General features: G+C 40.6%; 1 long non-coding RNA gene across 1 annotated transcript in view; it reads left to right on the forward strand.

Moving 5' to 3' along the window:
* The first annotated feature begins 326 nt into the window (after window positions 1-326).
* The window catches only part of LOC107835899 (uncharacterized), a 112,878-nt gene continuing 87,491 nt past the window's right edge, over window positions 327-25,713 (forward strand). Inside the window, exon 1 of the long non-coding RNA XR_001661737.1 lies at window positions 327-381. This is a non-coding gene — a long non-coding RNA (uncharacterized LOC107835899). The remainder of the gene's footprint in view (window positions 382-25,713) is intronic.

The raw sequence follows: 25,713 nt of genomic DNA on the forward strand, positions 1-25,713 counted from the left end.
TGATCTTAGACATCGCTGAATATTAAAAACAAAAAAATGATTGAGAGTAAAAGTCTTCAAAGCTGTTTTCTGTAATCATGATTGGTAAAAAGAAAAAAAATCAGAAATAATCTGGTTGTTATATCAAACCCCCAGTTGTCAGGACACTGATATGGCTGTAGAATAACTAATATTAACCGATTAATATAATGCAGTTTAATACAGTTAAAACAGTTTTCAGGACGGTTGCCTTGCAGCAAGAAGGACCAGGGCTCAAATCCAGGCCTGACATCTTTCTGCCTGGTGTTTGCATGTTTTTCCTTGTGCATGCATATTATTCCAGATACTCTGGATTAACTGGTCTGTCCAAATTGCCACCATATGAGTGTGTGTATTTATGGTGTCTTAAACGTATTTGTATTGCATCCTGTGACATACTGGAGACCTGTCGACACCCCAACAACCCGACCCCCGTGACCCTGCCAGGATGAGCAGCTATAGACATCACGAAGCGCACGTCTTACTGGGAAATCTTCACCCGACAACCACAATGTTCAACATTTTTTAGTTCAATATGTTGTGGTCGACTAAAGCTGGGGTGATGAGCTCTGTCTTCCTTGTTAGTGAGAACTTGAGTCACCATTGGTAGTGTCCTTCCACTGGCTCCCTGTAGCTCAGAGAATAGACTTTAAGTTTCTTCTGTTAGTTTGTAAATCACTGAACGGTTTAGGGCCACAATACGTTAAAGATCTGCTGCTGTTGTTGTTTCATCCTTCCAGAGGTCTTCTGGTTCTGGTTCTGCTCTGCATCCCCAGAACCAGAATCAAACATGGAGAAAGAGCACATCAAATCTGAAACAAACTCCCAGAAAACTGCAAAGCTGCTGAAACACTGAGTTCCTTAAATAAAGCCTAAACACCCACCTGTTTAGAGTTGCCTTTAATTAGTTGTTAGTGTAACATTGATCAACAAATCTGGTGTGTTTTTGCTTGATAATTTTGATGATGGCATTTGACAAAGTATGACGTTTATCGCTTGTTTTGCAGTTGCTGACTGTTTTTAACGGTGTAAAGCACTTTGAACTGACTTGTTGCTGAAATGTGCTGCAGAAATAAACTTGACTTAACACAAAGAAGCAGAAATTGGAAATTAAAAATTGGTTCTCAGCTGCATTGAGACGCATCAGTCACTGTTGCCTTCCAGCAAGAAGGTTCTGGGTTCAAATCCTGGCCTGGAGTCTTTCTGCACAGAGTTTGCACGTTTCTGGATTCCTCCTCCTAAAACATGCATGTTGGGTTAACTGGCCTCTCTAAACTGTTCTTAGGTGTGTGTGTGTGCGTGTGCGTGTGTGTTCTTGGTTGTTTGTCCTCTTTGACAGATAGACTACCTAACCAGGGTGTGCCTCTCTTCTCACCCGATGACCGTTGAAGATACAGACCAGATCGCCTGCAAAGGACAGAGTGTGCCGACGACGGATGGAAATTGGTTCTTGGCTTTGAATTCAGCTCCCAAAAAAGCATGAAAAGCTTGATGCTGTGTCCTTCACACTCTGCAGTTGGGTTGGGGTTACGTGTTGTGTTCATTTTACTTCTCGCTTCTTTTTCTAATTCTTTAGGGAGATGAGCATGTATGCAAAGTTAAAAGCACAACATCTAGAAAACCATCAGTCACAAAAGACATTCACTGTGAAGTAATGCAGCAAAACTTTAAACATTTTGCGAGGCGTCCCGTCATTGAACTTTCTGATGGCTGAAGTGAGCTTAAACTTGCACGAGACGTGCATAGCCTTAACATTTTTACTGCATCGTGCATAATGTGTGCATCGTATCAACGTAACTCTATTTGCGAAAGTCGGACATTGCAAATGTGTGTCCTGTAGTGCCGTGAGTGCCGCTGCGTTCTCAGTGGCCTCCCTTTTAAGATGCTTTCTCTTAATATTGGAAATTGCCCATCTGCTTCCTGTAATCTGTTTAGGAAATGCAAGGAGCCGTTTTTATCCATAAGTAGACGTTAATGGCTAAAAGAACACAGGGAAGAACTTGTGCAGGCCTTAAGCGGCGCGATCAAAATTCACTGTTGAAATCTTCTGTCAAATCAGTGAAACAGAAGAAGCTATTGAACAAATCTAGGGATAAAACTTTTTTTTTTTTAGGCTTCTACAAACCCTCCATCTGATTTGCTTAAGTTTTTCTCTCCATTTCGTCCAAACAAGACAACTTCAGTCCCTCGGCGGCCTCGTTTCTCTGGAAGACGTCTCAAGTTTTTAAGTTGGGTCTTATAGAAAGCACCCAGCAGACTGGAGATACGCGTCCCTCCTCGAAGAATAAATAAATAACAGAGAGACAGGGAAGAAAAAAACAACAACTGGTTAGATAGATTAAAACCCGGAGAAAGAAAACGCCTCCTGGTGTAAATGCTGCAATTTGCCTCTCAGCTGGTAGAGTGGGCTTTGACAACGGCAAAACAGCTCTGAGGCACAAAAACAATCAATACAGATTCTCTGCTCCATCCCGAGCCCACCTGCTCTCTGCTCCGAGTCCCACACAGGGAGGCAACCCCCACCTCCAGCAGCTCCAGCAGCTCCAGCAGCACAATCACTGTACATGAACACGCACACACACGCGCACACACACACACCCTTTGAGTGTCACATACCAGAAACAAAACCCTCCCCCTACTGAAAACAATCATCATGTTACACCTGGCCTATACCGGATTAATAACACAGATTTCTCCCGCAAGCACATGGTGTCTCCGTTAGCCGGCCTCGGTCTTCGCCCCACATGCAGCACTTTTTTTATTTTATTTTATTTTTTTATTTAAATGTTCCTCCCGCTCGACGCCCGCCTCAGAGACCTCGGCTCGGCTCCACACCGCCATCACGTCGCCGCGCAGCCTTCCTCCGTCGTCGCGCAACTCTTTGACTCCGTCTTTTTTCATGCTGCCGTGTTGTTGATGCACCCATGTTCAAACTGCAGGTCCATTTTGATGCATGTGTCGGGCGCGGGGTGGAGGGTTTAACTGATTACATCAAACTCCAGCGTGGTAAAAGAGCACAAAGGTGTCAATCTGGGCCCTGTGATGGGAGATCAGTGAAACAGTAATGCAATGGTAGTGAGTTATTAAATGAATAAAGAGGCAGAGCTGCCGAAGAGTATTGATTTTTCACAGCTCCCCGAGGCTCCGAGGGCTTTCAAGGCAGGAGAAGGACACACACACACACACACACACACACAAGTGCGCAGACTCATATGAGCTTGGACACACATGTACGCACTCACATATATACAGACATATACAGAAAGGAGAAAGAAAAGGTTTAAGAGTGAAAGGATAATGGCTTCAGCAGTTGCAGTCCCACCTAAAACACAGTTTGGGCTCTCAAGGTTTCCCACTGGACACCGATCACCTTATGAAAGGGCCCCATTCAGAACCGCTCCAGTTTTGTTCTCCTTTTTTTTTCTCTTTTTTTTTCTTAATGCACTCAGCGCTTCGCACAATGCTAGCAGCCACGCTCGCACAAATGCTCCATTGCGCGCATTTTTTTATTTTTTTGCGGCAGCCTCACTCGCCACCTGGGGTCTGCGAGGGGGGGAGAAAGAGGAGGAAAAGGATCTGCTAAAAACCTCTTAATCATAAAAAACGATGAAGCCTCACAAGTTTAAGAAAAGCTCTTGGTGTGTGATGGATGGCCTCCGTCTGATTAAGATGAAAGTTTCACCCGGAAGGTGAATGAACATGTGCAACACTTCGTGTGGCTAATTCTCAAAATGAGGATTATTTTTCGAGGGGTGGGGATTATCTTGAATGTAGCTCCGGTCACTTTCGTCGATGAGGCGCGGACTCAGAGGAGCGAACTGGAGACATTTTCATTCACAAGCAGCGGCGCTTTTGGTCGGGTGTCGTTTTGACGAATGCCCGGGGCATTTTCACAGGGTGCAAATGTGAACGAAGGTGAGATCCATCTTGATTTCAGGAGTCCATCCGAGTCCATAAGGGGAGGGTCAACGTCCATCTGTCTGCTCGACTTCACTGGGTGTCTCAACAAAGGGAAAGACTGACCACTGACCTCATAGGGCTTTACGCTTTTTAATTTCTTCTCAGATCCAGAGAGGAGTGGAGTCACACACATCACCTTCGCATTCTTCACTCTTCACTCATGTTCTTGTGAGGCGCAAGCAATCCACATCCATAGGTGTTCAAATGGATTCAGGCTTTTTCTAATGTCTTCTAAATGGACTCAAGGCACAAAGAAAAAAAAACATTCAGGTTTATTTGTACAGCACATCTCAGCAACAAGGCAGTTCAAAGTGCTTCACGTAAAAAAAAACAAACAAACAAACACAAAAACGTCATAAAAACAACAATCTGTCGACAACTGAGTGACAGCGTTACATTTTGACTAAAGCCATCATCAAATTATCATTATACGTCGAATGGGTTGGTCAAAAGCAAGTTTAAACAGGCAGGGGCTTTCATCTTTATTTAAAGGAACTCAGTGTTTCGGCTGTTTTGGAGTTTTCTGGAAGTTCGTTCCAGATTTGCGGTGCATAGAAGCTGAATGCTGCTTGTCTGATTTCTGCCAGATGCTGGACGTTTCTGTCTTTCTGATGAAAAGGTTTTCTCAAAAAATGGCTTTCACACGCATTTGCTTTTATTTTGGCCGGCTGAAGTCCAAGTGCGCAGACCTCTCAGCTGCACCTGCATCTTCGTACTATATGGATTGGATTTTTTTTTTTTTTAACCCTTGTATGTCGAAATGGGGTCCAACCGACCCCACACACGTAAAACCTGTATCATTTTCCATAGACCTCTACGTTTGCCTCAGTCCTCGCACACACAAGGGTTAAATATGACATTTTAGAGGCCAAACTTCATCACTGAGTAGTTCTTGGGTGGGATGTCTTGGAGTCTGATCTTTCTCACATTTTGTCCTGCTACAACCACAAACCGATCAGTGCCATTTATCGGGGGGGTTGTTATGGTAGACCAACGCAAAGCAGTGGATAATTGTGAAATGAAAGAGAAATCATACACGACTTTATAGATGAGGCTTGCATTCACACCCTCACGTCAACGTTCAACCCTTCACTTCACTTCACTTTTATTGTACGTCTGTATCAGCGTTGCCAATCTAGAGGCAGAATTTTGTTTTTTTCTTTCTTCTTTGCAAAGTAGCTCCAGCTCAGTCAGATTGGACAGAGAGAACATGGGAACAGCAGAAATGTCACAGAAACGTTTTTAATCAGATTTAAGTTTGGCCCATTTTAACTCATGAGTGTTTTCTTGATCAACATCTTTGGTGCATGGAAAAAGTTCCACATTTTTGCATTTTGAACTGCTGAATTGTGATGTGAAAAAAAATAAAAATAAAGACAAAAAACAAAAACCAGAGCAGACTCATTTAGACAGCACGTCCTTAAAGGTTTTAATGGAGTCATGGGAGCATGCTTGATGACCCAGAAGAAGGGCAGCGTCCTCTGCTGTGCTGTGCAGACAACATCTCTAGTGGGATTTCTTTGTCTTTTTGCTTAAAAACACATCAAGACCATTCAGGTTACATGATCAAAAAAATAAAACTTTCTTCCACTTTTTACAGTCGCATGTTTGCTGCTGTGCTGCAAAGCCCAGCTGATGTTCTTGTTGTCTTGTTATTACTTGGCCTTTCTTCACAAGCAGCCCACTGAGTCATCCAGAGCTGATTTTCAGGGAGAGTTTTCAACATTTTATTTCCCTCCGGATCTACTAAAGAATGTAAAACGACTGTTTTACAGCATCCAAACTCTGCAGCAAAAGCTCATTTAAAATAATAGAAAAGCCAAGAGTGTGTGTGTGTGTGCCACTTTGTTCTTTTTGGGCGATATGCTCTTGTACAGATTTGATCAACTGAAAAACAGGCAGTTTGAGCTGAAACGCAGTTTTCGATGATTCGTTTGTTGAGTTGTTTTGTTTGTTTTGTCTGATCCTGAATGAGAAAACATCAGTTTATGTAAAAGAACAAAAGTCCCACGAGCTGAATCACTATAAGTGTTGCTGTTGCTAAACTAAAACTGATAATAATAATAATAATAATAATAATAATAATAAGGATGAAACTTTTCATTACATCAATTCACATTAGGCGGTTCCATTCCTCCTCTGAGTGGGTTCAGGTTGATGTGCAAAGTTGGGGTTTTTTGCCTCACATTGTGTTTTGCATGTAGACCAGAAAGAGCCATTGTAGTTTCTGCTGAGGATCTGAGGAGCTTCTCTGGATTTACCAAAGGCTCCTTCTATAAAAAATGCAAAATCCCGTACGCAGAACCAAAAATCCACAACAGAAGTTATGATAAACTTGCTAGCATAACTTCCGTTGCACCTTTGTTGTTGTTGTTGTGGTTTTTGCGTTTTGGCCTTTGCATTCAGTTGACCCTTCTGGGGCGCCGTACTAAACGGCTGACGCACGGTTTGACTCGGATCATGAAGTAGTAATGGAGTGCCATTAAAGTGCAAGAGAGCAAAGCAAGCAGACATGTTCCGGACGTGATGAGTCTGATGAAAGTAAAATCAGCGGCAGCCCGGACTTCATCTCAACCCAAAAGAAAAAGAAGCAGCCTTTTGTTAGTGATAATAAAATGCAGGCACTCCTCTGATATTGATGAAAAAAAAAAAAAGATTTAGATTTCAACTGTGCTGCAGTGAGATTTAAACAATTTATGCTTCACGGTGAACAAACAGAAAAATAACGGTGTATATAAACTTATACAAGCTCTGCAGCTACTGTTGTTTTGTTTGGGGGGGGGGGGTTAGGGTTTTTTTCCACACGTTCATTTCACAGAGGTGGAAAGCATCCAGCCAGATAGATGCAAAGCAGGACAGAGAGGGTGCAGCCCGAAAAAAAAGAAAAAGAAAAAGAAAAAAAAGACAAACAGATGACAGGACAGACAAAAATCCCACTTGTGCTCGGCTGTGCTGGCTGAGCACATTCCCACCACACAGACTGCAGGGAAATCAATAGTTTTCTTCACCACAAACAGATGAATTATTCCAACCCGGACCTGAGTTGTTGAAAGATTCAACGTTTTTTTTTTTTTTTTTTTTTCCTTCTTCTCCTTTGCAGGAAGAAGAACAGTCTGGTAAAGCTTTAATGTGGACTATGAAAAAAAAAAAACAACAGCACACTTGTTTTAGCTATAAGCCTCAGGTACTCAAACTGTTTGTGTTTGCTATTTAGGAAAATGTTCCATGCAGAGAAATGCTTCGACCACTTTAACGTCGGGATTTATCGCAGCTACACAAAACAAAATGAATTATTTGTCTTTAGAGATTTCGAGTCTAAATTATGCACATTGTGAATGTGACACATCAGATATTTATCATTATGAAATATGATAAATACAAATCAACAAGCATTGATGGCGGCATACATACAGTACCTCAGCCGTGTTTGAGTCACACTTCAGAACAAGTTATGGATTAAAGCTACTTGCCAGAGTTTTCTAGAAAATCAATTAAACTTAAATTGGAAGAGAAAAAAACATTTGAAGAATAGCATGGACACTTTTGTAGTCAATTGTTTAGTTATTGAAGCATTCAAAATAATATTTTCCAAAAACAAACTTCTGTCTCTGGTGACATCACATCTGTTTTGCTTAGAGTTTTTTTTTTTTTTAATTATTATTATTTTCCTTTGCAATGCAATAAACTTTAGCTAGTGTGAAATAAGCTAAAGTTTATTACACAATAAGCAAATATACATTAATATATTGATCAATGTTCCAGTTGTTATGAACCAAAGGCGACCCTAAAAGGTTGGGTTTTAGCCTCCGTTTAAAGGAACTCAGTGTTTCAGCAGTATTGCAGTTTTCTGGAAGTTTGCTCCAGATTAGCAGGGCATAAAAAACTGAAAAAGCTGCTTTTAATAAAATTCTTTCTTGTGAAATGTTGAATAAATATTATTGTTCAGCTCAGTTCTAGTGCCTCTTGAGATGACATTGAGCTAAATGCAAATGGAGCAAAGTTATTATTTTTGTTTTGCTTTGAAAAAGAAAAGCTTAGCTGAGCTGAAAGTCACTTTATGTTTGTTATCGAAAAGAATTAACAAATATGAAAGCTGGATAATAGGACCAGATGATATGGACTCCATGTCCTGTGGAATATGACCTGTAACCTTTCACATTTTGAAGGGAAAAAAATCAGCAAAGATTTTTTTTTCCCCCTGCAAGACCATTAAGTTAGTTTAGTTTTCACTCAAAAATCTTTTATTTGTGCTAGGTTTTAATTTAAAAATTCAAAGAGGGGAGTTTTATGGTTATCAAGGCATACTAACTCTTACTCTGATCCAACTTATGTAATTGCTTCTTCTTTTTCTTTTTTCTAGCTGCAGCAAAGTTTGTCTGAAGAAAGTTCTCATTATTTGCTCCATTTCCATCCCGTTGCAGAAGAGACTCCTGAGTTGGCAGCTCCGGCAACGTATTGCTTTGTTGTTCAGGCAGTAATTACAGACAACAGGGCAAGTTGTGTCCACAGCTGCTGTATATCTAACAACACAGAGAAATTAATGCAGTTAGTATGGGTCGCCACTGATCCGTCTCCTGCTGAGAGCGTAACCCAACAGGCCTTTAATGCAGAGTGGAGCTGTGAGGAGTGCCGGCCGTGCGGCGGGCTGATTCAATCCTCCGCTCTTGCCTGTTTTAACACAGTATCCTTTAATGCAGCCCTAACAACATTTGAGGAGTATTTTTAAACAAAATGAAATTGCAGAGGCGCCACCTCCGTCTGCCTCGGCGCGGCGCAGGATACGGTTCCCCCTCCGCCCCCCGAGCCCGGCGCGCTCTTGGAGAGGCTGCAGGAATTCAAACTGCAGCTAATGAAGACGAGGGGGGCGGGAGTGCTTTTTCTCCAATATAGGATTACATTGTCAAACAGCTCTTTTAATGCAGCAAAGTCCGATACGGCTGAGGGATTTATGCAGTAACTCAAAGAAATGCGTTTTAGTCAAAAAAATGGCCTTTCGAATCTCTATAATAAGATTGTAATGAATTGTAATTGTGAATTATATTTGCAAAGTACAAAGTAAGCATTCCTAAGGTATCCATTGCACAGTTAAACAAATTTATACTTTAGTACCCATGCATAGGACTTGTCTGTACAGTTTTGGCTAACTCCTACAAAACACGTGTACGTGTGTGCCATTTGATGTCATGGCAGCTGCAGCCTCTAAATGTTTGATACGACCACCAGTGTGAGGACGGATCCGAAGTTCCGAGGTCAGGAGGGTGTGCTGCGACACACCGAGGAGACAGAGGCACCGGCATGGGAGACTCCTTGATGTTTGTCCTGTCGATAGCATTGCTCAGGGGAATATTCTGTCTGACTGTGTGTGTGTGTGGATATAAGGCGGGAGGTTGCATATTATGGGGCTCCAGTTCGTCTCTCAGCCCACTTGACACGTAAGGGCTTGGCCGTTAAACTGCTTCTGTTTGGTGTCTTGGATATTTAAGTAGCTTGAGTGAACTGAGGCTAATAGAAGGTCATCTCAGAGGTCCTCCTGTGTCAGTGTGTGAGGAGTCAAAAAATTGTGCAATATGTGGTTATCAAAATGTTGCAGTAAGCTGACAGACCTCAGTGGGGATGGTTGTGGGCAGACAGCCCAGTGCAGACACCAAGTTTATCCTTTGCCTCCCATTTGTGCATTACGTTGCTCCGTGTCACTACGGTTAAAGCAGCCGTATGTTCCTTATGCAAAAATATGTTTTTTTTCCCCCCATATTTGTTAAAACTACCAGCATGTTGCGGCAGTGTAAAGTGTAAAATGATAAGGTCGAGCTCCTCCACTTCTGTCTTGAGCTACTATTGCCGTCTGAAGAACTGCACCTCAAAAGCAGCCAATCAAACCCAGGAGGAGTGTCTTAGCGTTGTCAATCAACCTCATCCACGCGTTGCTAAATGTGCAAATAGCAGAGAAACAACTTACTCTTCTAGTAAAACTTCCAGCATGCTAACTAGCTTTAGCATTCGCGACAGCCTCCATCGGTGTAGCAAAGAGCACATACTGTATGATAGGTTTGAATTTTTCAAAGTCTTGAAAGATTTTATTTGAAATCTTTAATTTCCACTTCTCTAAAGGAGCAAAAGCCAACAAGGACAGACTCTTTGGAAATGAGCGACAACTCAGTGCCGCCGTTGATCACTGTTCTGAGTTTCTTTTCCAAGAGGATCTTCAGGTGTTGTGAGAGTACGAGTGTTCAAGCGCTTATACATGTGTGGGAGCATGTGCTTTTCTTTGTACAGAGACAATGAGAGAAGGGTGGTGGGGGTAGTAATCCATTAAACAGTCTCTCCATCTATGGATTAGTTGAAGCCATCAGTAGATGGCTTCTTCTCTCTGAGAAAGGACCGAGGTGCAGGTCAAGCATTCAGTAATAAGCTCCAGTGTCCTACAGTGACGTGTTTGTTACTAGTCTGACCCCTTTCCAACAACACCTCTCCAAGTCCCTGCATCTCACTGTGTCGGTGTATAGAGGTGACACTTGTGCACGCGCGCACACACACACACACACACACACACACAAACGCACGCACGCACGCACACATACACACACGGGCACGCACACACACCTCATAGGGATCGTTGCACATTTCCCATTCTACAAAACTCAATGTTTCTATTTCCTTTTTTTCATGCTTCCTTGAATTCTCCCACTTGTCCCACCGATACCCCATCTGTTCCACTCATGAAATGATGCTCTAGTCTCATAAAATCTTTATGATAGTCTGCAAAAAAAAAAAAAAGAAAAGTAACCTTTGACTTCAGCCACACAGAAATTGTCAGCTGTGTTATTTTTTTTTTTGGTGCCAGACGGCGTGCCCGGTCTACACCACTTGCGGCGACTGAGCCTGGCAGCTGCAGAGTTGCGGTCCCACAGAATGCTGATGCATTGTTTGTCTGGGGCATGTTTTGGTCTACATGATGGATGACATGCGCTGATGCACAGGCTCTAAGTGATTGGGGAAGATTGAAGACACCCAATTCACTTACCGTAGCTTTGCCATCCATTCCATAACCAGCCAATCACAGCAATGGGCATGTGTAAAACGTTTGTGCTGCGTGTGGCGGACTTGCTGCGGTGCTGCTGCTGCGTAACTCAGAGTACTGTTTGCTGCTCCACTCTGCAGGTCTGCACCACCAGAGTCGAGTCATGTGTTGACTTAAACGTTTTATTAAAATGCATGCCTTATGGCATGAATTTGCTGGAACTTAGTAATGTTGACATTTAGTACAAATGTGTTAAATTCAAAGTTGTGTTTTTTTTTTAATTTGATGACAAAGAATTTGTTATTGGTTGTTAATCCCAATGAGCCCGAACGTAGCAATAATTGTGTTTTGGGGCCGGGGCCAGACCGTGGTGTGGTGGAAACAACAATAACTTCTGGTTTGTAAGCTTTAGCAAAAGTTGGTGGAAAAGGCCTTTGATGGACATAATGTTGGAAGTCCGTCCACCTCCTGTGTGGATGATAAATGACCTACATGGGGCTTTCGCATGAACAAACTTTGTGTTTTGTTCAAGTGGCAGCCACATTTCAGGTAGTAATTAGTATTAAATTGAACAAAAATACTAATTGAACTGAACAGACAAAACATAAGATGATGGATGACAAAACTATTAATTCAAACTCAATAACTGTGGAACATTTAAAGCAAGGGTCTCCAGCTATAGAACCGCTGACCTTTGAAGACTCCAATAAACTGTGTCTTTTATTAAGCTGTGCAGAAATAAGAATGCACCTAAAAATTGCAGAACCCTGCTGCAATACATTTCAAATGTTTGAGACCTCTTTGGATTAAAACTGAACATAAAGATCGCTATAAAAATGATTACATCTACTAACTAGATGGCAAACTGATATATCTCCAGTTGTGTTTCTTTCTTTCTTTGGGGTGTTATTCTATCTGGGATGAATTGTTTTTTTTTTTTTTTCTGTCATAATAAGTTTTATTTCTCTGTTCTTGGCTACATTTCCAACGTCTGGCTCCTCTACAAGAAAGCATACGCTCAGATAGGTGCTTCCTGAATTTAAGTGCTAAAATATGTAATGCTTCCTGCATTAGAGCAACAAGAAGATGATAACGTATGGATCATTACAGAGCACATCTCACATTTTGAATAGTGCAGGATAATCACATAGTTTTTCTCTTTTGGCTCCTTTCAGGGCGTAGAATGTGATAGTCTATGAATGTCCTTGATGATTTTGTCATTGATTTTTTTTTTCCCCCCACAGTGCCAGCCTGATTTCCTTTTGATGATCAACGAAATAATTCTGGTCTGGATGTGCTGGCTGAGGCTGATGAAGCATGACTATCAGTGCAGGTGTAGATCATCAGCCAAACAACTCAAAATATTTTATATTCATGTGACTAATTTTTTTTTAATAATTTAAATCTTTTTTTGATAAATGTAGTGTCTCAAAAAATGATTAGTGATGAACGTGAATGTCATTGAAATTCCTTCATAATTTGCCATTTATTGGGTTGCTTTGTCATATATATATATATTTATTTATTATTATTATTATTATTAATTGGCTAAAGAAGGAATCAGAATGCAAGCTCAAACAGAACTAGAGACATGGAACTAGAAGGCATCGATATTTTTAGCACAAAATTTATTAGAATTTCTGAAATTTAACCTGATATTGGTTCAGACCAATGTTGGTAGTTTGGCAACTTTGTTGTTATTTTTAGCAAATAGTACAAAAAAGCAGACAGCTAGAAATTGAGACATTTTTTTCCTAGTGTGATTAGAAACATTAGTAGACTTTTACTTAAAGAAGGCAAAGGGTTCTGTTGTGGTCTCAGGACTCACAGGATGCCCAGTCCTTATGCCCAGTCTCTCCCAGCTGTAGTTGATTTAGTGCCAAAGCTAAATCAGACCTGCTAACAAGTTGAATGTTTTAACCCTGAGGCACATTAAAAATACATCTTAGTTCGGATTGGCAGTTGCAACTATTAATCTACAACTTTGTTAGAAAGGACTTACTGTTTTAATGTCTTCTTAAAGCTCAACAACAAGATATACTTACATCTTTTTTGAACAGAGGAAACACTACATCAAAATTATCTAAGCCATTAATGAAATCTTAACTAGTTTAGTTGACAAAGTGCATGTTGAATTAGTTGAAACTGAACTAATTCACTTAGCTGTTCAAACTTATTCATTTATATGCTGAAATACTGATGAAAGTCGAGTCTAATAAAAGGTGACCCATCACTTAAATTCCCATAACTTTGTGTGTTTTAAAAAAAAAAGTGCAGGAGGAGTGGGGCATATGATGCATAAATAAAGAAAATCAATGAGAAGTTGTTAAATATAGAGTGCAGACTGAAATGAATAAAAATAAAAAAATAATCTTTATTAGAGATTCTTTCACCCCATGGAGCTTAACATAAATTAAAATGGAAAGACCTACCCTTCACCTAAAATTTAATGACCAAATTACCTGAATTTAAAAGATTAGAAGGTACTTTAATGTTAGGTTGTTAACTTTGCTGCTGCTGCTGCTGAATTAATGTATTAATTTATCCATCCATCCATTTTCTGAACACCCTTGTCCCTAAGTGGGGTTGGGAGGGGGTATTAATTTATGTAATCCATTTTTTTTTTCTTTTATTCAGGGCAGAGTAACAAGATGAACAAATTATTGTTAACAAAGCTTTCCAACCTAACTAATTTAATTGACTTAGCATAGTTTAACAATGCATTTATTTCAGTGTTTTCAGTGATTAAGCTGACATATCTTCCATTCAAGACTATTTGATTACAGTAGTTTGCTTTTTTCAGTGTACATATCCTATGATGTTAGGTTATTGCACAATGTAAACAGTTTGATGTTAAATTAAGAAATTTTCTTTCATAATTTTTTTAAAATAATTTGGTATATTTATAAAACAGACAAGAGCAGAAACGAAGAGGAGGAACAAAGAGGCTGACGGATGGCATGAGAGGGGAGAGTGTATTTTTAGCAGCTTATCTGTCACATGTGTTTCCACCTTTGATGGCTGCTGTCCATCAGATCTTTGGAGCGTGGTGCCCCCAACCTTGAAGATACATCAGGGAGTTACACGCACACGCATGCACACACGCACACCCACACACACGTGCACACACATAGTATGTCTTTCTATCCTCACAAGGACTTTGCATTGACTTCTATTCATTTTTTTATTAATTTCTTTAGCCTAACCCTGACCCTAACTCTAACCCAAACTTAAACACAATTCACACCTTAGTCCTAAACTAAACCTTTAACTGAAAAACTGGACTTCCTCTAATGGAGCCCAGGCTTTGGGTCCCATAAGAAGCAGTCAGTCCTCTCTGTGTCGGTATTTGTTGGTAAAATGGTCCTGCAATGTATTAAAAACAAGACTACACACACTCACACACACATGCACATGCACACACACACACACGGACACACACCCGCACGCACACTTACACATTTACACATATCTTTCTCCTGTTACTAAATGGTTTGACAAATAAGGGGAACACAAGTGCCTCCTTGTTTGAGCTCAATCACATCTTTACCAGATCCTCTGAAGTATGATCCGAATATGAATAATGGAGAAGACACAAGCATGTCCCTTCTTATAAATTAAATTATCCTGTTTAATGTGAAGACAGGTCCTACTGTCCTGCCCTGACATATTTGTGAGGCAGCTTTCCTCCTGGGAAGAGGCTGAATGTGTGGACACCTTAGAGACCACAGATCCCTCTCCCCATCACTCCCTTCTTGTCAGCCAGCCTAATTATCTTCACACCATTGGACACATTAGAACCTACTGCCTAACTGAGGACACATATGTGCAAATAAACATTGTGTGTAACCTCAAAGGCTTTATGTAAGAATATGTTTACCTCAGGACTGCAAGCACTGCTGTTGTCAAGTGATTTTGACCAACGTTCAAAAAGTTTGTTAGTCCTTGTGAAGAAGCCTTTGGGAACATTCAGAAGCAACACAATGACAAAACTCAATGTCAAGTGAAAAAAAGAAAAAGATAAAAAAGGAAATAAAATTCAGGTTGACCACAAGGCTAAACTGAATTGTTCAGAGATGCTTCCTTTTGTATTCCTGGCCAAAGTATTTCCAGTATTTCCTGCTGGCAAATGGCTAGTCATCAAAACGACTCGCAGCCACATCTTACAAGGGCACACAGGTAATTTCTTTTCCCTCTTTGTAAATTATTAAAAGTATGAAGGAAATGTGGAGTCAGTAGACTGAAAACTGCAACAAAATACTCCAACCTGTCAAAGATTAAATATTAATTACTGTCACACACACACAAGATGACCATCTGCTTTGGTCCCACTTGATGTCTTTTTGAGAATAAAGAATCCTTCTGCAGAAAACAATTTGTAGCGTGTAATTCAGCCTAGAAAATCTGAACTCTGGGTGTATTTCATGGCAGAGTAGAAACCTTTGTTGGGTTTTTTTAGTGCAATTTAATAATTTTGAACCAAGTCTGTTGGGTGTGTGGAACTGTCAGAAAACAGGAAGGAGACATATCTCATGCCCAAGGGTTGGAATTTAGATATACTGATTATTTCTATGAATATTGAGGATAAGCTCAATATTGTGAAAAAAAATGTGGTGTGTTCTTTCTGACTGTGAAAATTCATGAAGCCCCACAAAAACTGTTGATGATGTGAAAACAATTAGTAAACACATCTGAGGCACATGATGAACAAGTAATGCATCCAAGTACATGCGACAGTAGATAATAAAGCATGTGCGAAGTGGGGGCAGGTAATACCTTGAGCAACAACATTAGCACTGTTTTCTGTCTGAAGATAGTGACAAGTTCATCAGCCACTTCAGGTTTCCATGGATACTCCTGTTGAGCCTGTGGTCAGAGCTCCAGCTTTGTGGGTATCCATACAGCTGCCGACCGCACAGCGACGCCAGGCAAGAAAGGAACTCCAGCAGGAGCTGACAGAGCAACTGGGTGTTTGCCAGGGATCTTTGGTCTTTATGGGATGGAATTATAAATAAATTCTGAGTTACAACACATAAAGCATGATGGATTAATGTACTTACTTGTTTTGATGTTAATCCATCTAAAATGCTGTCACTTTTTTTTTGTTTGTTTGTTTTAATCTATGGTGATGCAGGTTAATGGCGGATCTGCAGAATGACGTGAAGAGATGATTCTCTCTTCATGGCATCAGAAGGTAAAGCGAGTGACTTTAAGGTTTTTATTGGTGGAATCATGGTCTGTGCTAATGCCAATAAACACATTGTCTGAAAGGCCTGAATTGCCAGAGTTTAACCTTTTCCCAGTACATTTATTCTACATTTAAAATACCCTAATTCATCTACATGTTGTACAGCACTGGACATAAGATAATGCTACTTCTCTACTCTACTTTATAAAGTTTACCAACTACTACAAGCACGCTTTTTGATATTCAGAGTTGACACATTTGGGACATATTTGCATCTGTTTGTATATTAAAAAGGAAGGCCTGTTAAAGGAGGTTGCATTCCTTCATGGGTTCCACATCGATTGTGATGAACAAAGAAAACAGAACTGATTCCATATCTACACACAGTTTCGTATCTGGAGTTGTACTTCCATACACAGCTTTCCTAGCCTGGTCATCGCCTTCCTGTGCGATTCTGCTCAGTTACAGTGTCACATCACAGCTCTGTCTGGGCTTTCCTCCATTGACTTGGATTCTTTTGGTCGAATTTTAACCAGGGGCCAATTAGTGAACAGAAGGAGAAGTTGTGAACGATGATGTAGATTTTCTGCTGTGTTTTAGAATTGCAGTCTGCCTAACAATGGCAGGAGGAGGTGATTGAAGCCGTTCAGTCCATGTTGGACACACTTCCAAACACTGAATTAAAATAAAAAGCCATCTTGTTTGGCTCTCCACGTCTTTCTTCAGTCAATTTCCAGTGGGCTTCATAGCGACGAACTGGCGCATTACATACCTCATGGGCAAACATTAGAAGCTGGATAAAGTTTAAAACCTCAACACAGTCCATGCCTTCAGAAAGCAATTGTTTCTCAGTAGCCAAGAGTTGAAGCCCCGACTATGAAGCAAACCCTAGAACAAAGAGCTGTTTTTTTTTACAGGCTACAGTTTTTCTAAATTAAGTGTAGTTTTTGTTTTTTTCCAATAGAAAATCCAGACAAGTCTTTATCCATAAGGCCTGCTCTGCGAGAAAGTGGCCCAGATTAAATAACTTGCCATGTAGCTCAGATGATTGAATTGTCCTCCATGGCAGACATTTCAACACCAGTTCACAAAAGCCAGCAGTTAATAGGCACTTCTGATGGCAGGTGGCCTGAACTGTACAACCAGTATACTGAAACTAAAAAGCAACGAAAAGCAGAGCAGAGTGTTTGGTTTGGTAAAATGCACAAGGAAGGTTTCAAAGAGAACATTGACTATAAGAATCTCAAAGGGGAAGTGTTTTGTAAAATAGACTTTTTTGAGCTTTACATCATGTTGTGTTATTCCCTCATTAAAAACATACCTGGAGTGTTGCCTTGATTCTTTCATTAATGTTTGAGAAATCCTTCAATCTCCATGGCAACCATTCAGCTGCACAAAACTCCCGGGTGGACCTGGTACCACCTTCAAGGTCCAGCTCCTCCTCAGAGCTGCAGTTTCTGAACTTCATAGAGGATCCCCGTCCCCCACGACTCCGTCATTCAGCTCCTTCAGACTAGACGGTAGCAATTAGCAAACACCTGGTGGAACTGCGCATTTGATGAGCTCAATATAGGAGCTACTTCTCAGTTTAATGCTGGTAAGAAACATTATTAAAGGGTTAATAGAGGAGCCATGTTGTGATGACTTCCTGAAGGCAGAGTTTGAGAAAGAGGAGTTTTTTAAAGAGATAGAGGCCCAATTTCAAGGTGTTACATCAGGAAGTAAAATTTCTTTTAAGTCATAGTTGATATATAGCAATTTTAGAACAACTGAAGTTAACTGATTATGCTGTAAAATGGCACTATGTTCCTGGAAAACACATTATACTGGTATACTATACATTATACCTTTAAGAGTGTACATATTTTCTGATCCTGATCAGAAGAGAATTGTGAAAACACCTTGAACATGACCACGTTGAGAGAAGCGTTTCTTGTGTCATGCTGTCATCATGGCCTAAAGACAGACGGCTCAGTGGAACAGAACAAAGCAACAGCTTGAACGTAAGGGCGTACTATTAACTTAGCAGCAAAATATATCTGAAGTTGTAAAACAACAACGACCAGGGGAGCCTTATGGGTCAGAAACCAGCCTGCGTGGTCTGCTGCCCTCCTTTTCACAGGAAGGGAGGCCTGGTTGTCATGGTGACGCAGTATTTCTCCCGAATTGCACATATTGATTTGCAGAGGCGTAAACGACCAAGTAGGAGTGAGAAGAAAATGTGCGTGTGTGTATGTGTGTGTGTGCGTGCGTGTGTGTGTGTGTGTGTTTGGGCAAGCTGGGTTGGGGGGTGGGGAAGAGTCGCAGAGGAAGAAAGACAGGCGGCGGCGTTACTGAGGCTGGATCATCACCAGATGACTTCTGCCTTCACTCACACGCGCGTTCACACAACATGTCACCTGCACAATGTTGTCCCTTCACAGTTTTGTGTTCTCGGCTCACCATCCTCACCTCGGCCAGCGCACATGGCACGACATGACTGCATGTGTCAGTGTTTCTTTCAGTGCATTTTTATTAAGGTTTACAGGTAAAAAAAAAAATGAAGAAAAAAAAAAGCACACTGTCTTTCCTTGAGCCACAAGAAAAGCGCTTGTAGGGAAACACCAGTTAAACATAAGCTCATGTCTGAAAACACCATTCGCCGTATGTTATGCCTTGTGTGCTCGACAGATTAATCAATACCGGTGTGCATGAAAAACTGTCGTCGAAAGCCGAGCAGCAGCGTAGCGGTGTGTGATGTAATCAAAAGAAGCCCGGAGTTGATTCAGTGGTAATTATCTATCTGGTGAACGACTAGAGAAAATACGTCGCCACAAAATGTAAAAGATGCAAAAGATTCTTTTGAACCTGAATTGTTACACTGTCTGCAAAAAAAAAAAAAAAAAAAAAAACATTAACTTCCTCTGCAATTTCAGCTACAGCAGCTCATCTGTTGGAGTGCTGCCCCTCCCCCTCGTGTTGCTGCACACAGCTGTAATATATTCAGAAAGCAGCCTGCTTCAAAAAAAAAAAAAAAAAAAACCTACATGAGATTGTAGAATATTTAGATTATTATCAGTTTTGGTGAAAAGTTAACATACATTCGTCATTGGCATGAGCTTCAGAAATATTTTAGTCATATTTAGCTGCAGATATTAAAGGGGAGGTATTATGTGTTTTCCAGGCCCACGGTGGAAAACCGTTTTATTGCACAATCATGTAACTATGGTTACTCCAGTAGTTATAAAATGCTATATGAATCAAAATATCAAAACAAATTGTTTTCTAATCTGAACATAGATCACAACCAGTTTTGGAATGGATAGAGTGAACATTAATCGGCACATAAGGCAAAAATAATCTTAAACATTCAGGAATCGACCACCAAGTTGAAAATATGTTAAGTATGCTTAAGAGCTAGAACAGATAAATCCAGATAATATTAAGCTTAACCTCAATTCTATCAGAAGTTTGTGGAATATGTTTAAAAGCTGGTTCTGTACCAGGGAACCACATCAATCTGTCAAGACGACAGACTGAAATATCCAGAAAAATGATGCCGGATGCAAAAAAATGTACTGTTTATCTACAACTTACTGGTGGACTTCCACTCACCCTTAGTATATTTTTTATTATACTAATGGGGAAAATATGACAAACAATTTAACAATTTTGCATATTAAAATATGAAGGTTGGTTCAAATCCACCCGTCTATCCAGCCATTAAAATCATCCAGTAATGTGAACATTCATCTCCGTAATAATTGTATGCAGACTTTTCACCAGCACCGTGTGATGCTTTATAGCTGTTGGAGAAAATGTACAAGCACTACAGATTTTCTTGTAGAAATGTTATTGAACATGTTTCAGGAGTGTGTGGTAGCAGTGCTCAGGTCAACAAGAAACAAAAGTGAAAACCAAATTATGGCCTCAGGAAAATAAGTCAGGCAACTGCCCTCTGCCTTCAGCATCAATCCTTCAACTCTTCCGGAGGTTTACAACAAAGGAAACTTCAGAAACCTGACCATCTCCGGAGCTGCTTAGGCCTCAAGAAGAGGATCAATACGTGTCAAGACGCCGCCTCCAAACCAATCAGTTATGTTACAAAAGGAAAAATATAAAAACAGACAGTGTGTGGAAAGGATATGCAAGAGTGTTTTCCTCCAACTCTGATGAATGAGTTTTCTAAGAAGCCCTTCAGAGTAAGCGCTTGTGTGTGTGTGTGTGCGTGCGTGTGTGTGTGTGTGTGCATGGATAATTTGTCCTGCGTGTCTCTGTGACGGGTTGACGACCTTGTCCAAGACGTACCTTCCTCTCTCTTAAATACCTCTAGAGGTGGGTACCAGCCCCTTTGTGACCCCTGACCAGGAACAAGTGGGTGTTAATGAAGACGAGAGGAAAGAGCAGTTAAAAGCCTCAGGCAGAAAAATACCAACTTTCCTACAGACTTAGATTCAGTGAATCCCGGGATTATACCTGAACACAACTGATTTAATGCAATACCGGCTTCTCAAATGTACTCCTGTACAATACAGCTAATCCTTATGTATGTGTACATACTGTTCATATATTACATTGGTTGTCTTTATTTCAGTTTTTACACCCTTCCTAGAACATTAAAGCTGCAGTATGCAACTTTTATGAATATGTTTTTCTACGTAGTTGATAAAACTGTCACCATGTTGTGACAGTACAACACTAGAAAGATAATCTGTGAAAAATAAAAATTGAGCTCCTCAAAACAAAAACAACCAATCTGAGCCCGGAGGAGGGTCTTAGCGCTGTCACTCATGCTCGTGTACGCTCCAGTTAATGTACTACTGGCAGAGCGACAACTGACTGCTCCAGGAATACTGTGATTGTGATAAAAGACCATGATAACTAGCCTTAGCATTCATAACAGGCTCTGCTGATGGGGAGAAGCTGTAGCGTAACAGAGAGAAAAAGCGCTGCGTACACAGGAGTGATTAACAGTGATAAGACCCTCCTCCTGGCTCTGATTGGTTGTTTATGACGGAGCAGTGTATTGGTTCACTTCACAGCAGGCTTCTTATGTTGTCTCAACATAGTGACAGTATTAAATATTTGCTAGGTTTAACAAAAATAAAAAAAATAAAAAATTGTAGTTTTTTTTTAATTGTAGTGTTTTTTGAATAAAAGTCACACTTTTAAATTGACTTGTATACATAACCTGTACATTCTTTCATTGTGCTAAAGAAAAAAACAGCAACCCTGAAGTTTAGTTTGTTTCTTCTTCTTGGGTTTTCCTCTGAGCCGAGAAAAACACCCGACACTGAACTTTAAAGGCATCATTACACAAACTAATCCAACACACCAGCATAAAAACTCGCAACATTTTCAGTGAAACGCCATTGTGTGTCCAAGGACTTGTGCGCAGAATGTCGGACTTGACCTTACGCATTCCTCAATACCGAACGACGCCAAAAACTCCAGCATTAACCTAAGACACGGCACATTCAGGCCAGCATGTTTGTGGTATTTAAGAAAAACTGAGAACTGTTCAGTTTGTGAGGGATGAGGCGAGCGCGTTTGAAAAACTGTGTGAATGCGAAAGCTGAATTCCTTGAACGCTGTTTGAAAACTGTAATCCCGGCCGAAAGGTCAAAAGTCTCAGCGGGTTTTTTATTTGTGTCTTTGTGCTGCTGTTTTAAGCCCAGAACATGCTTTGTACTCCGTTCAAAGAGCAACACGAGGGGTCTGTGAGGGGATTAGTCTGAATGAGGACGGCAGAGGCGGTGATGTGCGTGGGTGTGCAAGGCCGCTCAGATACACACGCGCTGTTGTGACTGTCATACTAAAACCTCTCAAAGTAAACTTTTTTCTCTTTTTTTTTAAACCAAAGACAGAACATAACATAAGTTTTGATACATAGTTGGTGTAGAATGTTTACATGCATCCATCACAGGCATGAATGTCACATTGATTTTCAGCTTTTACAGATTTTTTTTCTTCCTTCTTAACCTTTCCATCAGGTTAGAATCACAAGATACAGCAGCCATGATTCCTACAAACAAGATTCACGAACAGTTTTTTTTTTATTATTATTTGTTGGATAAGTTATTTTATTTATGCAGGTTAAAAATGCCACAAACAGGCTCTAATATATTCATACACCCCAAATAACATGTAAGGTTTTGGCAAAATCCTTAGTGACTGTCCTTGAGCTGATTGGTTTCCTGCTACAAAACCAGATTTGAAGGTTTTAAGAGAAACTGAGAACTGTTCAGTTTCATGAAGATGAGCAATGCGATGGATCCAGTCATTTTTATGCATTTCATTTTAGTATATAATAATCAATACATTTTTAGTAAAACATTTTGTACAAATTACATCTCTAAGAGATAAATAGATCTGTTAAATTAAAACCAATTTAAAATGTGGCAAACAAATTATTCAAATCATGAACATCACTTTGGTTATCTGGTTTGTTCTCTGCAGTAAAAAGAAGCAGACTTGGTTTGCAAATATGATGTTCAATATTATAGAAGCAGCATGGAAAGCATCCTAAGTGCACAAAGTAGCGTTATTGGAGATCCTTCTTCAGACGACACCATCACAAATCCCAATATCGTCAGTAAGTGTTTACATTCTGGCACTTGGGCAATCGTTTGCACTGTTTACTCATTTTTAAACAATTTTCTACAGTATGAGAAACAGAAACAATATAAGAATCTAAGCAAATTTGTGTGCATATTTTCCCTAAATAAACAACGTGTGGCAAATAATCATTTTAGAGTAAATCAAAACAAACTCTTTTTGAAGTACAGCTGAAAAACTACAACACACACACACACACACAAAAATGTATATGTATTTCAAGAGAGAAACTAAAGTATCGGGCCTAAAACGCTGGCATCGATATTATCGATATCTTGGATCAATATGTCCACCTCTGCAACAGACTCAATCTTGATTGCAAAGAAAAGACAAACTTTTGTCTTTTCAAAATCAAAAAACAATTTGTCAATCTTTTAACCCCATTTATGCTCATCTCGCTTCACATCGCAAACCCCGCCTGCTGATGTTTCCCTCCTTTACAGGTTAGCAGTGTGTTTTAAAGTCTTTACTTGTTGTATGAGCGACGGGTCGTAGGGGAACAGGTCTCATTACACCTGAGCGCCAATTTAGATTCCATCAAAATGATTCATGTCAGTATTTAAAATACAACAAAGTGACACACACACCGGCAGCAGAGGCAGATGTTGAAAAACCCAACCTCAGAGGTCCCGTGGTCCGCGGCTGTAGGAGTTGAATTGATGAACCTGAAGCACTCTCTCAAAAACACCACTAATCCTCTGCCTCTACACAACAAACACACACACACACACACACACATATGTTCACAGAACGCCTCCTCCCTTCCTCTCACACTCCTTTGGCCTCTCTCCCACTCTGCATTCAATGCAGCACGCTCAGGACCGCGAGAGGGAGAGCGCACGCATGTATGCAAGTGCGCGCGCGTGTTTATTTGTCTTTGTCCAGGCCGCGATTGCGATGGTGCGCTCTGAGACATTGTTAGCCCCAACAGAGGATTGCTGCTGTGTGTTTCAGCTCAAGGTCTCAGCCTCCGTCTCCGGCTGTGGTCTCAGCTCCTTCCAGCTGCTCCTGAAAGCTCCACTCTGCCTGAATGAGCTGCTAACCTTGGCACCAAATCAATATCAGCCAAACTCTTTGAAGAATCACAGATGGAACTGGCCTCACTGCTCTGTGCTCTTGGTGCTGTGTAATCAGTGTGTGTGCACGTGTGCGTGTGTGTGTGTCTGTAATTGCTGCCAGCCTCTTTTTCCTGCTTGGCCTCCATCCAGAGGATTGCACAGTGTGCTGCTGAAGTATCCTCTCTCATTGGAGATTTGAGGAGCAGCTTAAAAAAATAAAATAAAACATTCATCTCGACAAACACTCAGCAGCATCTTTTATGCACAATTCATATTTATTTTCCAACTAATGTTTTGTTATTCATCCACAAAACCAGATGATTTAGTCTCCAAATCCTCGTAGGTGTCTTTGTCCTTACTCTCAAATACACACTTACAAGCACACACACACACACACACACGCACACACACACACACACATTCTTCCTGTAATCCATCCTGCTATCATCTGATCTGGGTGTTGCTGAAGCTGATCGATGGCTGTATTGAAATATCTCGGGGGCGTGATGGGATGCTGTGTTCACACATGCACAGAAACATATCAATAGTCCGAACGCTCCGGTCCATCATCTTTGTCTCCAAATACAATTAAACTCCTTCTTTTACACGAATGCACTCTGCGCACAAGCAAGCGCTCGCAAACAAGTAGATTCGCGCCTAAACGGATTTCAGAGCCGACGCGCGCCGGGATTAAGGAGCGCGAACCTCAGGACGATTCGGTGGCACCGAAAGGCGAAGAGACGAGTGTTTATTCATCTCAGAGGGAAGAAAATGTTCATACTTGAAACAAGGGAAATGTTTTATTTATCTGTGAAGGATGTCCTCACATGAAAACTGATTCAGAACAAAGATCATTGGTTGAATGTTTTTTGGTATTTCACATCCCAGCAGCTGACATTCCGGTCATTCATCAGAAAGTCAGCTGCTGACTTTTAATTTGCCGTTTTGTGTTACACACAACTTATTTTAGCTCATTCTAATCATTTTTCTCCTCTTTAAAAAATATTTAGTTTTTTTCTTACTTTTAATGTTTAGTGTCTCTTTTTGAGAGCTTTGCATGGGTATTTGATTTGCTGCTTCTACATTCTTTCCTCATTAATTCGGAGTCATGCTCTTCATTCTGTATTCAAGACCATTTCTGACCCTGTTTAGGGTCAGAAATGAGCTGTTTAGCTTCACATTTAGGAAGCATGTCTTAAATGTGTCTGGTAATTGCTGCCAGCCTCTTACATTAATGTCTTGGGCATCACGCCCAAAATGCATTTGGGGCGTTGGTGTTTGATTTTACCGGTGCTTTTGCTTTAAGTCTGCTTCTTGTTTTGTCTCCTGCCTGGATTTGTATTTATTTTCTTATATTTCAAAAACAGACCTCGGCTTGGCCTGTTCTGAGACGACTGAGTGAACCAAATGGCAAACCATCGCTGCTTGTGGAAATGTTACACTCATCCACAACCCAACCATGATTCTTCTTTTCTTCTCTAGGAGCTGTGGCCCTGCTGAGGAGCTCAAGAAGTCCAGATTGCGTTAAAGCAGAAGTATTATGCATTTTACAGGCAAGTAGTGTCATTTTATAGCAAAGTGAAACAACTATGTTGCCTTCAGTTTTTATGACAATGCTATATATGTAAACATAACGTAAAAAAAAATCTGACTTCACAATTTGACTCCTTGAAATTGGGCCTCCGTCTCTTTAAGATTCAACTCTTTCCAACCCTCCACCACCAGGAAGTCATCACACAACAGCATTCCTTCATTAAGCGTTTAACTCAGTCCAACGCAGGCAGATAGATAGATAGATAGATAGATAGATAGATAGATAGATAGATAGATAGATAGATAGATAGATAGATAGATAGATAGATAGATAGATAGAT

The sequence above is a fragment of the Poecilia formosa genome, unplaced genomic scaffold (genome assembly GCF_000485575.1).
Source record: "Poecilia formosa unplaced genomic scaffold, Poecilia_formosa-5.1.2 Scaffold29, whole genome shotgun sequence".
Taxonomy (NCBI): Eukaryota; Metazoa; Chordata; class Actinopteri; order Cyprinodontiformes; family Poeciliidae; genus Poecilia; species Poecilia formosa.